Source organism: Cylas formicarius, unplaced genomic scaffold (assembly GCF_029955315.1).
Source record: "Cylas formicarius isolate icCylForm1 unplaced genomic scaffold, icCylForm1.1 PGA_scaffold_10__41_contigs__length_53128322, whole genome shotgun sequence".
Lineage (NCBI taxonomy): Eukaryota > Metazoa > Arthropoda > Insecta > Coleoptera > Brentidae > Cylas > Cylas formicarius.
The window spans coordinates 18,091,608-18,111,759 of record NW_026844214.1 but is presented as its reverse complement, the minus strand read 5'-3'; the positions used below and the strand labels follow the sequence as shown (position 1 = coordinate 18,111,759).

The window sequence follows — 20,152 nt, the reverse complement described above, 5'->3', positions numbered from 1 at the left end:
TGCCATTGGTCTATTTTTTGTGAAACTCAAAATTGAACTTCTCTTTTAGATAAAAATTGTATATATTTTTTTCAATTTTCTTGCGTTTTCTTTCAAACTAAAAAGCAAATGCTTAGCATTCTTGATGAGACAAAAAAAATCTCAAGAGGTAAGAGATTCGAGCAATTAGCGATTTTACAAATCAAGGAGACCTATTCCGAAAAAAAATATTAATGTAATTTGTTACTATTTTTTGGAATGTTTGCCTATATGCGAAACGAAAATGTTTGTTACGTTTTGTTTACGATTCAGTGCGATTATAGATGTATCAGAGGAAGAGAAAGCTGTGTTTTTGTGTCACCAAAGAAAATATGCTAACTGGACCTTGTACTTCATCCGTTTTTAAAGAAACTTAGTGGAATTCAGACAAAAATAACGAACGCTTTGACTAAAAAGGAAAATTAAAAAAAAAGGTTAGGAGAAAGTTTTAATCTGGAGGTTTTTTTATTTTACTCGTTTGAAAGTTAAGATCGAAATATACTAGGCGGTACAAATTTGAACAATGCAATGTTCTAACATCAAGAATTAACAAGCTGATGAACAAGAAACAGCTGGGACGTCAATGGATAACAGGTTTCCTGAACAAATAAAGCCGATGTCTTAATGCCGACGAAACAAACAAGAAGCAAAGGAAAGAATTTAACCAGTAAAACTTTTTTGGACTATATTTTCCACACAATAACACAATTTATTTTAACCCTACTTTAAATGCGTATCCAGTTAAATCAAAAGTTTCACTTGATCATTTGGCGTAAGTAATTTTGATTCAAACCGAAATAATATGGATATATGTATACTGACTCAAACAAACTAAAACCCGAAAGTTTGACCTCTAGCAAAATCCTCTTTGGGCTTGACCTTTCTAAATTAATAACTTTTAAGAAGTTTCCGAGCTGAGAAATGATCTTTCAAGTACACCAGTCTCAGCTCCGTATCTGAAATTTAGTTCCGAAGTCATAAATTTATTATGGTTTTTGCAAGCGGATTTTTAACTAATTTTTCGATTAGTTTTTTCGGCTCTAGTTCCAAAATTTTTAGTTTCTTTTACCATAAAACTACTAAATTCAATTTTTGTTAAGGTCGACGCTTTATGTATTGGAAGGGCATACATCAGACATGAAGGAATTCACATCAAAAAGTTAGAAAATACATACATGCAATAAAAGATAAATTTTTTAGCCTTTGATAATTGCCATTTATTAATTTTCGATTTGAAAGAAAAAAATTGAAATAAAAAAGCAGTGGGTTCTCTATTCGCACAGATGAAAGTAGAAAACCTTTACAGGCTGGTCCAAAATTGGATATTTTAAAAGGAAAACTCTTATAGAAGTGTCTCAATTTTGATAACACACTTAATAGTAAAAACCACACAGGTATGGTTTCAGCGTTATAGGGTGTTTTCCGAAAAAAAACGCACTTTGATAAAAATGGCCAAAAACTATACGTCAAGCTCCTATGAGTTTCGTGAAATTGCGGTTTTAGGTGCCATTAAAAACAATTTTATTTTATTATAATAGTTTAAACATAACGGAAACAGATATCAATGTGCGGTTTCTACTATTATATTTTTTATAGATATTGGGCTCCAGACATCTACTCTGTATATAATTTTATTCAAAAAATAGTTGTCTAGGAAAATTTAATTAAATTTTAATTTAAAAAATTAATTTAATCATACGGAAAGAAAAATAACTCAAACCAAAGTCTTTTGCGGGCTAGATATTTTCTCATCAGTTTTTTTCCGATAGTATTTTTTTGTTACAATATAAAAAGCTGTTCCGACCCTTTGTAGCACCGGAGTCTCGTGTGACTATGGCGACGGGCACACGAGCGTTTAATTGACGCACCGCACGTTGAAGGATTCTCATTTTATATTCGATGACAGTGATCACATGCGGTCTACACGCGTTAAGAAGTAAAATAATAACACTGGATATAACTGCAGCAACACGTGTTAATTAGCAATTACATTAATTAAAAGTCTCAACTAGACACAATTTTATTGATTGGTTCTTTTCATTTTGGCCCAATAAACGAGGTCAACCATTTGTCAAATATTTTGGTTTAGTAGACCATAATAATGAAATAAAATGTTGAGGCCTTAAAGAGTTTAAGCCATAATGTTTAAAAATTACAAAAGATGTTGCCTGTATCTCCAAGGCTAACAGTCGTAAAGACGTGAAAACAAAATTGTTACAAAAGTGAAACAGAGAAAATAGTGGCACTTAATTTCAAGTTTTCGAAATGTTCGCCGGGAGGCGTAACCGCAATCATCGAAGCGAATTTTTAAAGAACAAAAGATAGCTAAAACGCCGAACTTAATACGAGACACGCGAATAAACATATTAGCCAGGTTACTGTGGGCAATGTCATCAATAAATTTAAAAATACTCACGATATCCAAAATAGTTAAAAAAAACACACGTGTCAACAGCTTCTGCTAGTAAGGTGCTTAGAATGAATACATTTGATCCGTATAAGCCGAAATTTATATACACGCTCAAATCTGGGGATATGGAATAGTTGCACTTGTTATTGTCAAATTAGAAGTTGGCCACATCATAGAAATTAAAGCACTTAAATTGTAATACTATTTTTATCCATCATGAAAGTAAGTCTCTTTAGTAGTGATTTTATTGAGTTATTGTTAATTGTTCTTGTTATAGCATTCCCCAACGATTGTTGGTTTTGGAGTTATGGTCAAGGGCTTTTGTTAATTTTAAACCCGGAACATTTTGAAGCCACCCTGTATGTCCGATATACAAATATTCTTGTGCAAATTTATATTCTCACCCAGCAGGAACAGCTAGACTCAGATAAGAAGATCAAATGCAGGATAGAATCAGCTTGAACAACTTTTCTATTCCTAGGCCGACAACTTAAACCTAAAATTGTGGCAAATAATGATTAAGCGTTACATTGGGTCTACATTGTTATATGGGGCGGCTGAAACTTGCCGTTAAAGGCCGCTACAATCAACAACTCGAAGGGTTCGAAACGTTCCTAAATAGAAGAATGCTTCGAATACCGTGGACAGACCCACGAAGCAGTATTAAATGCAGTTCGAAACGATCAAGATAAGAAAGATATATCTGTGGCAAGTTCTTAGAGGAGAGTGATACAGAACCCTCCAACCTATAATGAAAGGAAAAATTGAGGGACGAAGAGGAATTGGAAGGAAGCAGATGTCATGGCTCAAAAATATTAGAGACTGGACGGGAATACGTAGTGCGGAACAACTGTTTAGTTGAAAACCGTGAACGACTCGCCATTGCATTTGCCAACGTTGGGGGGATCTAATAGGGCACCGAAAGAACCAAGGAACTAAAAGTAAGATATGTACAAAATATTGCAAGAAGTCTTATTTATTATATCTTCGAAAATTTTTAAACTAACCTTTAAAAAGTTTTATTGACGAAACATCTCAGTTTCGTTTCAAAGGCAGCGAATAAAATAGATATTCCCATATTTCGTTTGAAAGCCGACAAACACTTTAAACTCCATTTATTTGAGCCCTGTCAATGTGCGCACTTTGCATTTACCGTCTCGCTTTTATCCTACTAAACGTTTCATTCTGCCTTATTGGAATTGCGAATCCCCCTCATTGGTTTCCTAAGACGCAATTTGCATATCTTCGCGTTCCTTAACTCAATATTCTCTATACAAAATATAACCAGGTTAACTTGAAACAAAGCCCATATTTTAGATATATTTTCGTGGCGTTCTCGGTTGAACAATGCCCTGAAAATTCTGTTGTAGCTATTGATTTTTCAATCACTGTCGCTAAGGTTACTTGTTTTTTTTTTTGAACCTGCAAAGTTCATTAGCATGGTTATATCTGCCGCAATGTTAAATTTAAGCAGGGAATATCAGCATTGTGCTCTGTACCTAAATCCATGTACAAAGGACCATTTTTTAATTATTGTGCGGTTCCTAGGTTCTCCAACGCGAGACGATGAGTTGCTTCAATACTGTAATGTTCTTTTATTTTTCTATAAAAATGCTTTCTTTTGCTTGGCGCTGTCATTAAATACATTATGTCTAAGCTAGTTCAACTCTCAATTTTTAAATTTTAAATTAAATTAATGGTAAATATATTAACGATAATTAAAATATAAAATGATAACGATACTACTAAAATACTACACCCAAGAATACGTTTGTGGTATTTCGAACATTTATTTGTTGGTATAGTAGGACCAGACATCTATCGAACTCACTCATTATTCATGGTCGTTAGAAGGCAGCGAGTGAACTCGTGATTGATGGTATAAAACGTTGCTCGACTTATATAGATACTAAAAAAAGTGAAAAATTATTTATACAACAAGACTCTATTATATATTGTGGGCCTCCGTGGACCCTACTGCATCGATTAAATAAATCACAGGACCCCAAAACGGATAGAAGCAGAAGAGTCACCTCTTTCTTTTATATAGCACTACGACTGCCTGAGTAATCGATCGTCGTGTTTAATTATTTATCAGTTGAAACGTGTTGGCTGATGTATAAAAATTGATTGCTTACCAGATAATTATAACTATAAGAAATTTGACGATAAATGTATTGTAAGATCTAATTTAAAACCAAAAGACGATGTCGAGGTAAGTTTTAGTCGAGATGATCAATTTATGAAATAAAATAATGAATTTTAAAGTGCTTGATAGTTGGGGAATTCGAAATGAAATTAACAAAACATGAATATGATGTGGATGGCGGAGGCTAAGCAAACCTTTTTACAAATCATTTGTAAAGATAAAGTGAAGACCATTTACATCATTTGATGTTTTCGCGGTACTTATATCAGGTTTTTATCTTAACTTTTTATTGCTACTGGAATACATTATTTATAGGTTAGGTTCTCTATCCATATTTTGAAATCGATATTTCGAACATCCTACGTCGTTTTAGTCGAACTGGGTAAGTGAACAAGAAAGTTTAAAGAAGGAAAGATTGACTACTGTAAAGGCATCGTTGTAAATAGATAAAAAGCCGACACGAAATATATTTCAAAGAATTTACAAATGCCACTGAAAAACTAAGATTAATGTTGCAGAAGCGAAGAAAAAAACTCGAAATTTAAACTGTCCTGTCCTATAACTATAAAAAAGCTTATCCCAGGATCAAAATCGACCATTTCGGATCCTTTACTTTCAGACTGGCCATGTATAATTCAGTTTAAAAACGCTCATAATCACAGATTTTTGTGCGTAGAGAAGCTAAGCGAGAGACCTTTAGAAGCAGAAGCAAAAAAAAATATTTTACAATTATTTGAAAAGGGCCATTCAGTGAGTACAGGTTACCATACTTTTTGCGTGATGATGATGGAAGAACTAGGGAATGATTATGAAAATCAACTTTTAGAACGACATAACATTCCAGCCAAAACCGATGTTCAAACACTTTGAAGAATGCATTTTAAAGATACTTTCAGACCTCGAACAGGCGAGGGTATGTTGTTACAGTTAGAAAATTGCCTTAAACTAGCTTTAGAGACAAATAACAAAATTAATTGCCTCGAAGGAGGCAAAGAGCGACAAAGTTGACACAAGTTTCTGAGGTTATGTTTGTGGATGCGTCTGGAAATTGCGATGTGGAAGGACATAAAGTTTATTTCTTTTTGACTCAGTCAGCTGCTGGTGGTATTCCTTTAGGCTGTATTTTAAGCAGCGGTCAATGTGTTTCGCTTAGGTGTTGGTGCTTTGAAATATTACCTACTAAAGTAGCTCCTTCAGTCATAATAACTGATGACGATTTAGGTGAACGTAATATTCTAAAATTATTTTGGCCCAATTCTACTTTACTTTTAAAGGCGTGTTGGAGGTGGATTCAAATTTCTAAACATGGGATTACCAAAGAAGAATCGGAAGAAGCATTCGAAATATTTCGCAATATTCTCACTGCTCAAACAGAAGAAATCTTAATTTTTAAATTTAAAATTTACTGAATATGTGAAATAAATGATTTAACGGATTGAGTTATGGTGTCTATTTCACAGACGTTCCTTGATGATTCAGTGAACAAACACAAGTAACTACAACCGCTTTTCGATGTGGTTTTAAACAGAGTGACAAAGTCCACAAAATTACGGTACATCCATAAAAAAAATGTTTTTTCTACTCCCGTCTGTAAAATACCCACCCATCTAGCGTGCGGGAAGTGCCACTTTACCACGTCAGTTTCGTTTCCCACGGATCCGACCCACTTCGGACATTTCCGGCATTTTACCGCACGGATTTTCGAGCAATCGGCTGTTTTCGGAGATATTGCCCTTGAATTTTGAGGTTTGTCAAGTCTGACAAACGTGAATGTATTCGTGTTGTTTTGCGAAAATGGACCCAAAAACTAACGTTCTTAGAAAAAGTATAGTATGCAACACGTTCGGTAAACTATTTAACTCACTCGTTTATTAAAAACTCGCTCCGCTCGTGTCAAATAAACTCATGAGTCAAATGCCGTTTACCGCACTTCTTGCATAATATACTATTACCGTCATGTATTATCAAAAGAGATAATTTGAAGTTTAGCGTAACTTCTTCTAAAAATAAAGATGTTACCTACATAGTTGATATAATGTATTTCCAATGCAGTTGTTATATTGGATGCAATAGAAAGCACTGCAAGCAGGCTGCTGTAGCAAAAAATGAAAATATTATTTCTGGTGTGAACACCTTATCTCTTGACATGAAAATGAATCGTTATGAAGTAGCGTGTGGAGAAAATCCAAATCATGAGCTCTTTCGTCCACTTCAAGGGGACCATGTGGATACTTTAAACATAAAGCAGCCTACACGACTGTTATCCAATATTAATACTAAATGCATTTCAAGATGAAGAAGAAGATGAAACAAGGGTTCCGCGTGTACTTTAAATGTCAATGTTCCCACGACCAAGGAACTCGATGATTTAAAAGAATATTGGAAAATATTTTCTAATGGAATAGGGACACATCTTGACAATAATCCAATAGAATTTTACCCACCAATTTCCACTTTCCTAAAAAATAGAGAAAAGTGTGCTAAAAGTAACAATTCTCCTACACTATGGTTGCATAACTCTTTTAAATACCACGGAACAACTTCAAAGCATAAACGCCTGGGTATAAGAAAAGGAAACATGATCAGTGTGCAGCCAACAAGTGCAGCTAGGAGAAAATCGGCAATGGATGGCAAAAAACATTCCTTAGCTGAAAAGCTTGCTAAAAAAGGCTAAAGAACCCCATTTTCTACAAGAACCTATCAATATGAATATAGGCTTAGGTGAAAATAAGTTTAAAAATGATGCGTTTTTTACGTTAAATTGTTATTTTTTTAAGGTTATTTTTTAATAATTTATAAGTGAATAAATCATAATATTAGTTACACATTAAGGTATGTATTTTAATTTTTTGTTTTTAAATGTATTTTATCAATAAATTAATAACGAGAACAATGTTGTTATTTGCTAAGCTGAAATAAATAAAAAGATTTTTTTTTAAATCATCCGTCAAACCTAAAGCGACATGGTACGAAATTCTAATTTAAATTTCTATCGCCTACAACAAATACATTATATTTGATAAATAGGGTGTCCAAAAACAAAGGAGTAAAATTGAGAGTGTGTTTCAAATAAAGAATTGTTCGTTTTATGAACGTAGGAAGAAAAACCAACCATTAGGCCTGCGCGTTACAAATATAGCGGAAAAATAATAAAACAATAAATTATTATGAAAACACGGTTTCTGAATAATTTTATTTTTATTTAAATGAGTGGAAGGGATTGAAAGGATCGGTTTCTATCATTTTCTTTAAATAAGTTTAAGGAAAAACTTAAGTGTTTCCAAAAATAAAAAACATTAATGTAAAGCATTGCATGCCGAAAAAAGAAATTATTTAGGAAAATAATTTTATTGGAAAACGGCAAAAAGTTATACTTTGTGCCAAAATTTATCAATTATCTTCTAAACAATAACATTTTCAAAATAATTTATTAATATACATTTATGAATCTAATTGGTCTATTCATGTAAAAATTTATAGATAAATACCTTTTTTAAAAAGAATAAACCTCAGGTAAAACAAGAATACAAGTAAAAATGATTAGTAAATAAATTTTTGACTAAATTAGTTCTATTGAAATTAACTAAGCAACAATTAACAATTAACTCAGTAGCAAGAGACATCAGTCGACTATTTTCTTTCTTCTAATCTTTTATCTAACAATTTTCTTATACTTTATAGCTGATATCGTATTGCTTGCTAAATGTTTGTTAAAAAAAATTATGTTTTAGGAGTCAACAACTGTAAGTAAGATATAGTATTTACCCGGTCTCTGATGATCTTTAGTCTCATTTTTAAGTACATAACTTTGCGAGATGGCCACCATGTGACTGTCCTTTCTTTAAATATAATTATGAACTCGGCTATTGTGGAAATACTTTGCTAATTTGTTCTAAAAATACCCTAAAAATATTCTGGTGCAGACTGTTGAATATTTGAAAGTTTTTATTTTTAGTTTCGCTTGAGTAACTTTATTGAGAAAAGCCTTCTCAACAAGTTTAGCAGTACTAATTTTGATTTAAAGGCCTTAAAAATTTGATTCACTTTATTTTAGATTGCTTGTCAGCTGTCACAGGTTCTTTAATCAGGTTATTACGACTGTTATACACTGATTGGATTTCTTACTGTCATGTTAAAAATAAATTAATTAATTAAAATCCCCTTATTTAGTTGAATGTTAGTTCTGGCGATATCCAACTAGGCTACTCTTATATAACCCTCTCAAAGCAAAAAAGCAAAAAGTTTCAGAGAAACATAAATAATTACAATTTTATTATGAATATTTAGTGCAGATTTGTGAAGGTTCAAAAGATGATTTTTCAATTTCTCGTTATATTTGTAGCTCTTCTGACGGCATGCAGTAGGGAATTGAAGAACGTTGCAGAAAGAGTGTGATGTGATCATATATCACAAGTTTATCGGTATATAATTCGTGGTATTTGTTACTTGAAACTGGCACGGTAAAATAAACTATTTGTTAAAAAATAACAATTGGAATAGTTACGAAATATTGCAACTAAAGTTGTAATGGATACAAAAAAAATCAATATAGGAGGTTTTAATAGGAAGAGGAAGTAGATAAGATATATAATTTTCCGAACATAAAATTGGAAAACCGATTGGCGAAGTCTCTAAAATATATCTATAAGGTTTTAATAGAATTTAGCTACGCTGATGGAAACTGATCACTCGATAATATGCCAATACCTAGAGCGACTGGACTGAATGCCCTACATAAAAACTATTAAAATCGCATTTGAAAAGGTCAGCAAATAGCAAGGGCGATATTTTGAGACACTTAGGTACAGTTGCAGGCCATCAATCTTATCTATCTTTCCAGTTCCTTTATTCAACTCGCACTATCAATTGAAATATAATAAATTAAATATTTCGAAGGTATGTTATTGGTCTGTTATTTGCTTATTTCGTTATACAAACTTGCAAATTATAGACTTGTTCCTTAGCTCACAATAAGAAAAAAATGTTACAAAAATAAGCTTTTTTATCGAGATTCAAAATGTCAAAGTTTAAAGGTTTATGCTTTTTGTGTTTAATCTCGAACATTCTTTTCCGCCTCTGCTTTCTAATATACTGTTATGTTAATGCTCTGTTTTGTTTGGGAGTTTTCTTATATTTCTTGCGGCGATTATGTCCAAAAATTCGTTACTTATTTAAAAAATTAATTTCATTTTTCGCTCAGAGGCTCTTTAAATCTCATTTAAGTCCTGCAAAGTTCGTTATGAAATACCAGATGGTTAAAAAATTAGGAAAATAACTGATTTTCGAAAAATATTGTATATTGGATATTGTACATTGTATATTGGGTCTGCGTATTTTCATAGAAATTTCAAATTTTCCATATTAAAAAAGTTACCGCGATTTTGTAAAAATGCAAATTTGAAAAAACTTCAAAGGCAAGGTTGTTTTTACCATCATGTTTTACATGCAATATGAATCCCAGAGACGACATTAGTTTTCACCTATTTTATTTAGAAATGTTAGTTTTCCTTCAAAATTGTTCGATTTCGACCACACTATCCAGGAACACCACCTGCCATATCTCAAAACAACAAAAAACGATAGAAAATAATTTTAAAATTTGATAAAATTTAAAACTTCAAAATCAAGGCTTACCTTACCTTAACATATAACATAACCTTAATATGGGCCGAGAAAGCTCCCAAAAGTCTAATTATTTAAATGGACTATTGAATAAATTTGCTAGAGAGTACAGTTTGTAGTAACAACAGTTTTCCTTATGTTCTGACGAGAATTTAGATTATGGAGTGTAATTGTGATGTCGTAATCGAAAAGCCGATTAAATTTGCATTATAGATTCGCTGTTTGATATCTTCGTCTGTTTCGGAGTTATTGCCAAAAGAATAAATTTTTTCTACTCCCTACTCTAAAATACCCAATAATGATTAAGCGTGCGCAAAGTACCACTTTATACGTCAGAATCGTTAACTCCTATCGCTAGTCACTTCTGATATTTCGGGTACTTTGGCGACGGGTTGGGATGGATCGTTTGTTTTAGAGATATTTTACCCTCTGGCGCTGATGTTATCTTGACAGTTCTACGTCACGTGACCCAGTAAATGTATTAATATTGTTTTGCAAAAATGTACCCAAATATTAATGGTAGTAGGAAAATTATAGTATGCAACACGTTGATATACTTCATTTAGCCCGTTTCTTAAATACTCGCTCCACTCGAGCCGAATAAAACTCGTGACGTTTATATACCATGTTGCATAATATTTACTTATAACACTTTATTTATTGACTTTGGTACATATCACACTTGAATTCAACCATCCAATTTCGCTAAATATAAACTGCTCAATTTTGTGCTTGGGCTTAATTATTGTTTCAAATTTCGTTGGTGTGACTCGGTGAAAGGAATGAATTTTTCTCCCCTCCTAAATGTTCCCAACAAATTTGTCACGAAACACGATAAAATGTACGGATTATTAAACACCACCCTTTTCTAAATATCGTTTTGGAATTTAAGCCTTTTAGTATTAAATGCTTTATTTTTAATTTATGCTAATTTGACTCAATTACAAATGTAGCAGTGTTATACTACCCAAAAGAAGGAAGCGTCCAAAAATAATATTACATTTTATATATGTCAGTCTTTTTGAGTGCGTTAAAATAGTCATTTACTTTTTTCGCCGTTTTTAAAAATTATTATCGATATTAAAACTTGAAAGACATTTAAGGGAGAATTGATGATATGTTATATCGATAAACAATAAAAGCTTAAAAGCTTACTCAGTTCTTTTCATCAAAACGCAACAACAGCACTTCTAGAAAATGTTTTTCATTCAAATTTCGCTCAAATCAATTGACATCGGGAACGTTTCAAACCTGCTGTTTTATCGTTAGGGGGAAAAGTGTTCTAGTTCCCCTCGCAAAAAGCTTTTAAGTGTCGAGTCCAAAACATTTTAAAAATCGCCCATATACCTACACATAGCCGTTGGAAAATCGAGAAATACAGGTTTGTTTTTCCGATTCGAAAAGCGGAGCACGTGTGGAATGTTAAAACGTTCATATCGAATCAAAAACTCCCTTGTCTACAACACCTCCTCTGAAATGTTTAACCTTCACGTACAATTTAATTTCCTAGTCGGATTTCCACGATTGCAATCTCGTTCTTTCTTTTAAGAAATGAAATTTCCGGCTAAGAAAAGTTCTGGATCGAAAAGTTTTGTTTTAGTTTTAATCAAAAACCCAACAGGCGTATAAAAGCTCCGACAATAGGGAACAATCGATTGGAGGTACTTTGATATTACTTTGACGTCGGTGCACAATGCACATTATTGTTATCTAATCGCGGTGAAGGCTATGTGAATTGATAATCAGACCGGCTGAAAATCCGATCAGCGGTTTTCAAGTGATATCAGAAAAGAGGCGGACGCAGCATTTTCTGTACGGCTTATTAGCGCGCGATTTTAAATGCAAAAACCGCTCGTGCGATATTAATCCGGATTAATTGCTTTTGTGAGCATGATGGTGCCGACTGCCTGACTTATTTTGTCTTCAAAATGAATCAAAATAGATGTAATACGACTGCTTCATTTAATATTTTGACTCTTTCAAAACGGTGTCTGACTTGGAATAACAATATTTCTAATTGACATTCTTCTCAAAAAAAATGATAACTAATCTCAGTTTATACATTGAAAATATCGTTGATGATAACACTTTGTGTGGCAAGGGGATATTATTTTAACTGTCTCACAAATTTGCCATTATCAAATCTGAAGAGACGTTTTCTGTATAACCTTTGACATCATACTAGACAAGCGATGTTGTTTTAAACTACACTCGATCGCGATTTCGAGAGGAAAATTAGATCTAGGTGGAGATGAGTAGTAATGGGTATTAATTTCCTTAATATGGAATTGATGGGTTTTGAATTGGGTTTATAAAAAATGAAACCTTATATGGTCGACGTTTCGACAATTTTATTGCCTTCTTTGAGGTCAATAAAGAAGATTTTCCGTGTTAATATATACAGTAAAATCATTGTGTTAATAATCCAAGATTTTATTTTATATATTTATAACGAAAATCATACTTACTAGTCCTGGACACAGCAATAAAATTGCAAAACGTCGACCACATAAGTAATATTGGGCCAAGTCAATTGCTTCACTTCATAATTGACTAGTCAAATTCGATCAAAATGTTTTAAATCTTGCAATTGTAGAGTGTTATCTATCATTATTTATTAATAACATGTATTTTGTAATAAATTAATGTGTTGTACAATTTGCCTCTAGCCCTCTCCAAGGAATACCCGGATACGATATACTTAGCGATTCGAGGAATCCCAATAAAATATCGACTCAATTTTGATCTCAGAACGTCGTGACGGCAACGTAACGCACAATATAAATAAATATAAATTTCATTGTATTTTTAAAAATATTTCGGCCAATTCACTAGTCAATTGACCCAAAAAAGTCCTACAATCCTACAACCCTGCACATAAAAATTTGGTTATTCATATACCCAGCCCAATACGAATCAATTCCATAATACTGAAAGAGAGGATGTTAAATTTTTATTTATTAATCCTCATTTTTTAATTTTTTTGTGTTTTTGGTTACCTGTTACTGTGTAAAATCTTTTCGATCGTTTATTTTTCTTTGATGTAAGTGGTTGCTATGTATTTTTAAAATTTTCAATGGTGTGTATTTAGAATACATGCTAGTAATTTCGTGGTATTAAAGATTTCAAATATTTCTAAAATGTCAAATAACGTCACTAGTTTGATTTGAGCCTAGCGGAGCAGGGCGGAGCGATAAACGAATCACTATTCACTTTTTGCAGTTTCTAATAGCCTCTTTTAAAAACAACTTCGCCTTCTATATCAATAAAATAAATCTGCAACATTACAAAATACTTAAGCCGTGTTGCGATTCTCCACTAACAAATGGTTCGCAAAAGCTGACCTACTTCTTATTTGCAGTCATTTTAAAGATAATCTCATTTTCTAGGTATGTGAGCGATGTCTGCGTATTTTTGAAGGCGACGGTGCAAAGTTGTCCGGCTTTCTTAAGACTGAAAATTGAATTTACGTTAGAAAATAATGGGTCTCTTCCCTTTTTGGAGAAATACTACAGATTTCCAGAATTTTTTATTTTAACTTATTCTGTGTTCAAACTATGTACCAAAGTTTGAATCTAATAAAATTTTATTAATTTGTTGGGTGAATATATGAATCACTGAACTGCTCGACGAATTATGTAGCTAAAATATTATACTATCTAAAAATTTCTTAAAATTTGCGATTTAATTTTGTTTAAATTTCTTTGTCTGTTTTTCCCTGTTTCCCTGTCTAAATACTACTTAAACGAATCAATTTAAGGCGAGAACGGAAATACGTTTGCAACAATTCTTGTGTTTCGCCAATGGAGAGGACCTCAGACTACTATATACAGCGACCTGAATTAGGTTTTCGGCCACCTCAGTCTCTCACATTCACTTCTTGTGGTTTTGTGGGATCTTGTTTCATTTATATTACCGAAATATAAAACTATACAAATCTACGCTTTTAGGTAAGTAATAAATTGCAAAAATCTTTGTACAGTTTGTAAAACACCAGTCTATTCAGCAGTATCGCCCGAATATAGATAAAACACAAGACTTAGTTGACACAAGTTTGAAAATTTTCTTAGTTCAGATTACAATCCTCTTTTATTGCTGTTGCGATACTTTTCGGAAGTCGATTTTTTTATTTTATAACAAAAAGTAAAATTTATAAAATTTAGGTGTTTTTCCGAAGAGAATGATTTCTTTAACTTTAACTTAACTTAACGACTTGCGAAATAATTAATAATTAAATTGCCAGTATTGCATATTTGCATAATTTATAAATTTACGGCAAATGTATTTTAATAGAACTTGTTGATTATACCAAGCAATTTTGGTTAGTTTTGGTTATTTTGCTTCGTCAAATGGTTATTAATTTTCACTTGTATTACTAAGCTCATTGTATTATTAATCTCGGCTGATGAAATTTCAATGAACCCGGCTGTCCTATTAACATATACGACACAAATTCAATAATGTTTCCGTGTGATTCACTGCGTACTGCATATTTTTTGGGCGCTAAGTATCTCGCCTTTACTTTGCTTGTTTTCGTATAGTATGGCAGACTATACTACATTTACCTGGTTTACTTATTTTGAAAAAAATGGTTTAAAAAAATTGTTCCTTAAAATCGAAAGACAAACCTTTTACAAATATTCTCAATTATATAGGGTGCTTCATAAATGTGTGGCAATTTAAAAAAATATGTTTTTTTAATGGTACATAAAATTTTTTTTCAAATTTTTGACATTCATGCCACAGTTAAAACAATTATGCTGAGCAAACCTTTAGCGCCATGGCTTACGGATGCAGTAAAGCAGAGAAGGACCGAAAGAGATAGAGCATTTCAAAAATACAAAAAGATCAAAACTGTCGAAAAGTGGAATAGATACAAAAGTCTACATAACTACGCTTTGCCATCCGTCAGACGTGAAAAAGGTGCATATTTAGAATGTGTTAACTCTGATGATGCTGCTACGATCTGGAAGCGTTTAAAAAGAATAAATATTAGCATTACCACCAAATTTGCAAGATCCACATATTATCAACAAGTTTTGCTCATCTACATTTTCCAATACCAGCGCGGATTGCCTGCGTTGATTGAATTTTAAAAATCGAAGATTATATGCAACTCTGTTTTTGATTTTGTACTACCTTCTCAAGAAGATATTAGCAGAATCAAAAACAGATTAAATTAAATGCTGCCGAATATGATGATGTTGCTCTACTTATGGTCAGACTGTGTCTCCCGGTCATACTGAATCATATTACTCACATGAGAAATATTTGTTTAGAGTACTTTCCATCCATATGGAAAACGGAGAAGGTTGTTCATCAGAAAGTACTTTCGAATACAACTAGTCATAATATCGAATCAGTCAGGTTTTCGGCCAAAACAGCATGCTTACTGCTTTACTGCATAGTAATGATTTAATAATAAAAAATTTGGATAAAAATGTTTCAACGATACTGGTCTGACTTGCCTTTTCAAAGGTAGATAATGAGTTATTGTGCGCTAAGCTAAAGCACTTTGGTTTCACTGAGTTCTTGTGGGCTAAACTAAGACAATTTGGTTTCACTGATCGGTCTGTATCTTTTTTCAGTATTATTTAAATGATAGGCAGAAGTTCGCTAGAACTGATATCTGCATATCAGATTTGGGTAACGTTACTTCGGGAGTGCCACAAGGTTCACGTCTTGGACCACTGTTGTATCTCTTGTACACATATGTCTAAGGAGGTCAAATTATCTCAAATTCATTCATATGCTGATGACACCCAGCTGTTACACACACTAAACTCAATTAGTTGTGATAAAGTCGAAGCTAATTTTTGATCTTAATCGATAGATCAATAGAGTGAAAAACACAATCTGAAGTTCAATTCCAAAAATACACAAATTATGCTATTTGCTCCCGCTGGAACTTATAATTTTTTGTGTGGTCATATTTAAATTAAATTGGAAAATGAAGATCTTAAATTTACAAATGAAGCCAAAAATTTAGGAGTGATAATGGATTGTCAATTGAGATATAGTGGCCACATTTATAATTTATGTATGTAAATATTCCTCAAAACGCTATATGCAAAATTGTCCGTAATCTTGCGCAATAATTTGAAATATCTCAATAAAAACTATTATAATTATTATTATTGGTATTACAATTCCTCTAATTCCCTGATTGTAATTGAATGTTAATGCAATATTGTCAACTTATTGGAAAAAACTAGACGTTTCCAAAAAAATCATGTTGTCCTGTAAAGTCCGATATGTTTTAATCTGCTACAGCTATAATTTCAAATGTCAAATCTATTACTAAGAGTTCAGTAAAATGCGTAAGTAATTATTTAATATGATTTCTAAATGACACACCATGTACTTTGCGGTGGACTATTGCTCTTGTGCAATTTTTGTTATATCTATAAATTTAAGTTTTTTCTTAGTATTCATTTTTTTAAGTCAGCAGCGGCCAAGTTTGAAAAACGAAAAATTTAAATATAAATAAAATTTCGATAGAAAATACTTTCAGTGCGCACGAACTTATGATATAACTTATTTTACTTGATTTGAATTTTTTCTTCTTTTTGCTGTTTCGGCATTGGACGAGGGGTAAACCACCTGTTCAATAAAATTCTAAAATGTCAAACGCACGAAAATTTCCATAAAAAGTATATATCTGATCCATTTCAGCAACATCTTTTGGGAAAATAAAGTGATTTATCTTTCTGTCCAAGAAGCTTATATGCTAAGACACAGCTGGATATTTTTTCTCTCGTCGTTTTCGGTAATTTTCCTGGGCTTTTTTTCACGCATGGCTATCAAAATAAAGATATTTCAGCTAATTGTTTTTGCTTATACCTACATAAAATGTGAAAAAAAGATCCCCTAGATCTTGTAAATTCTCGAAAATTCAATACATAAATTGTAAAAATTAAAAAAGTGCCAAAAATTCTAAATAATTTTAGAGTAATTCTAAACTTGTCAACTTGTACACTAAAATTCTAGGCGGCCCTTAACTCCGTGTTTTCCTTCTTACAGCTCTTTGAGCGTTCTGAGCTGCTATTTTGACCCCATATTTTTTAATTTGGAAGAACTAGTTACTCTAGACTATTTTTATCTAATTAAAAATGATGTTATTAGTAATATATATATATATATATATATATATATATATATATATATATATATATATATATATATATATATATATATATATATATATATATATATATATATATATATGATGACACTATACTCCGGGATATCATCCGTTCGCTCGTTGAACTCCGACTGGAATCCTGCATCCGACTGGAATTCTGCAAATCCACTTCGAACACTCGAAGTGTTTTCGGAGCGCGAGCATTGAAGATGCCAAGTGAGATTTTGGCGAAACGTCTGCAGGATTCCAGTCGGATGCAGGATTTGCAGGATTCCAGTCGGATGCAGGATTCCAGTCGGAGTTCAACGAGCGAACGGATGATATCCCGGAATATAGTGTCATCACATTTTTCCATCCGTGAATCAATACGTGAGAATATATATATATATATATATATATATATATATATATATATATATATATATATATATATATATATATATATATATATATATATATATATATATATATATATATATATATATATATATATATATATATATATATATATATATATATATATATATATATATATATATATATATATATATATATATATATATATATAGATGAGCAATAGAGAATTTAAACATACCATTAAAGAATTCCTGCAACGTCATTGTTTTTACTCCCTGCGAGCATACATTGACACTGTCACTGGTATCGATGCGCTATAAAACTGTATAGTACTGTCTAATTTTGTTTGTATTAGATGTGTGTTTTTATGTTATTTATTAATTTGATTTTATTGCACTTGAATATCACTTCTGACTTGCTACAATTGTACGTCCCTTTTCTATGAAACGAAATGAATGTATCTATGTATCTATCTATGTTTTTATATATATATGATGACACTATATTCTGGGATATCATCCGTTCGCTTGTTGAACTCCGACTGGAATCCTGCATCCGACTGGAATCCTGCAGACGTTTCGCCAAAATCTCACTTGGCATCTTCAATGCTCGCGCTCCGAAAACACTTCGAACACTCACACACTATATATATATATATATATATATATATATATATATATATATATATATATATATATATATATATATATATATATATATTCTCACGTATTGATTCACGGATGGAAAAATGTGATGACACTATATTCCGGGATATCATCCGTTCGCTCGTTGAACTCCGACTGGAATCCTGCATCCGACTGGAATCCTGCAGACGTTTCGCCAAAATCTCACTTGGCATCTTCAATGCTCGCGCTCCGAAAACACTTCGAACACTTCGAAGTGTTTTCGGAGCGCGAGCATTGAAGATGCCAAGTGAGATTTTGGCGAAACGTCTGCAGGATTCCAGTCGGATGCAAGATTTGCAGGATTCCAGTCGGATGCAGGATTCCAGTCGGAGTTCAACGAGCGAACGGATGATATCCCGGAATATAGTGTCATCATATATATATATATATATATATATATATATATATATATATATATATATATATATATATATATATATATATATATATATATATATAATTTCAAATGCACCAATGCAACATTAATATACAAAAGATGACATAAACAAAAACAAAAAGTGCAAGCAGAAAGTAAGTGAAGTGTTTCATTTAGACTTTTGATGGATTTGATTGACAATTTGAAAGAGACCTGAAAGGTGACGGAATTTAGATGGTGTACGGCATCAAAGATTGTAAGCAAGAGGAAAATTGATAGTTGAATTAAATTTTTCATTTGTTCATATTTTAACATATTAAAATTTGTTTCTTTTTTTATGGGCCCTTCTGGTCTTATTTGTGGTACTGTGAACAAGCACACACCTATTCCGTAGTCAGAAGTAGTTTGTAATTAGAAATTGATTAGAACTTTCAAACTTTCTCCCAAATTGGCCACAACAAAGCGACTTGCTACCAATCGATCATTAATAGATTACACTATACGGCCATTCATTTGTTTCAAGCGCTAATTGGCTGACAACGGTTACACCAACATCATTTGTTGAACGAGATTATACTTGTCGAACATTATTGGTTTTCACTATATCTTGACTCCGGCTGACTGAACAAATCGCACACGTACATTATCTAAAACTAATTTTGCGCGGGTGGTCATTTTGGTGCCACTGTTATTTCAAAATTAAGTACGGTATAAAGCGCATATTGGCGAAATTTTGTTAGTTCGAAAATGTTTCCAATTGTTATTTGCCATGGACATAAATAAAAAAAAATCTCGATTCAATTGTGTCTTTCTGTCCCGTGCAGCTGACATTCGTTCGTTCGTTTTCTACCTTTTAACGAGCAGAGGTAGGGACGCATATAATGTTACGGGGGTGTAAGTAAGTTTATTAGTAGTAAAAAATAAAGGTAATCGATTTACAGCTTCTTTGTTGGTAATGCTGTAAGAGTTGAACGTCGATTTTCGTTCTAAAATGTTTTTAAAAAGTATGGTGAAAGTCGTCATAAAAATCTGTAACAATAAAAAATTCATAATTAATAGTGTCTGTCCTTATGGGCATTAACAAAAATATGCTCGCGCTCCGAAAACACTTCCAACTCAGTGTTCTAAGTGTTTTCGGAGCGCCAGCATTGAAGATGCCAAGTGAGATTTTGGCGAAACGTCTGCAGGATTCCAGGATTCCAGTCGAATGCAGGATTCCAATCGGAGTTCAACGAGCGAACGGATGATATCCCGGAATATAGTGTCATCATATATATATATATATATATATATATATATATATATATATATATATATATATATATATATATATATATATATATATATATATATAACGGGCTTCATGCGAGGGCCGAAATTGGCCCGCAAT

The 20,152-nt window shown here is 32.3% G+C and overlaps 1 protein-coding gene across 1 annotated transcript in view; it reads left to right on the top strand.

The window, feature by feature from the left end:
- Positions 1-20,152, top strand: part of LOC132708332 (uncharacterized) — a 70,946-nt gene that overhangs the window by 27,189 nt on the left and 23,605 nt on the right. The window lies entirely within an intron of this gene.